The sequence below is a fragment of the Myotis davidii genome, unplaced genomic scaffold (genome assembly GCF_000327345.1).
Source record: "Myotis davidii unplaced genomic scaffold, ASM32734v1 scaffold674, whole genome shotgun sequence".
NCBI lineage: Eukaryota > Metazoa > Chordata > Mammalia > Chiroptera > Vespertilionidae > Myotis > Myotis davidii.
In genome coordinates, this window is record NW_006286674.1 from 1280924 (window position 1) to 1281756 (window position 833).

Sequence of the window (833 nt, forward strand, 5' to 3'; positions counted from 1 at the left end):
TTATAAAATGAAACATTTTAACATAGCTACAATATAGTTGAAGCTTGAGAGCATTATCCTAATAAACACTTTATTTGATAATCATACTTATCATTTTGCTAACATACTTGGTGTAATACCTTTGTTCTCTGAGCTGTAAAGTAACAATGCTTACTAGTTACATTAGATACTGTCTTTCTGAAATACTCATGACGTTTTAAACTTTTATTTTAGGTGTAGCAATATGCACTGAAGAATAGCATTTTAACATGTTTTTCTAATTGTTTTAAAAGAAATCATTTTATTTAATTAGCCAGAAAATCCTTTATTTTTGCCATTTCCCCTTCATTGAACTAATAATTGTAGAATAACTATATATGAATATTATTTTTAACTTCACCTATTTTATTTTTCCAGAAACTTACAGACTTTTCCTGCTAAGACATCAATTTGTGTCTTAGAGAAACAGAAATACTGTGAAAGATTGAAATAACCTAAATCATCCAAAACTAAGGCATACATAATGAAACAACTTCTAGTACTTATATAGAACAAGGTTTGTATTTGTTTAAAAATGGAGTCATTTGTCATTTGGTTTTTAAAAAGCATTATGTGCTTTAAAGTACAATAGCCGTTACTCCTGAATATACTTTCAGTCCTATAGAACCATTTCATTTTTATATTTTAAATCTTTATTGTTGAAAGTATTACATATGTCCTCTTTTTTCTCCCATTGACCCCTTACTGCCCGCCCCCACTCTGTGTGGCTTTTACCATTCTGTGTGGTTATGCATACAAGTTCTTTGGTTGAACTCTCCTCCACCCACCCACCTCTGCCTTGCCTCTGAGCTTCA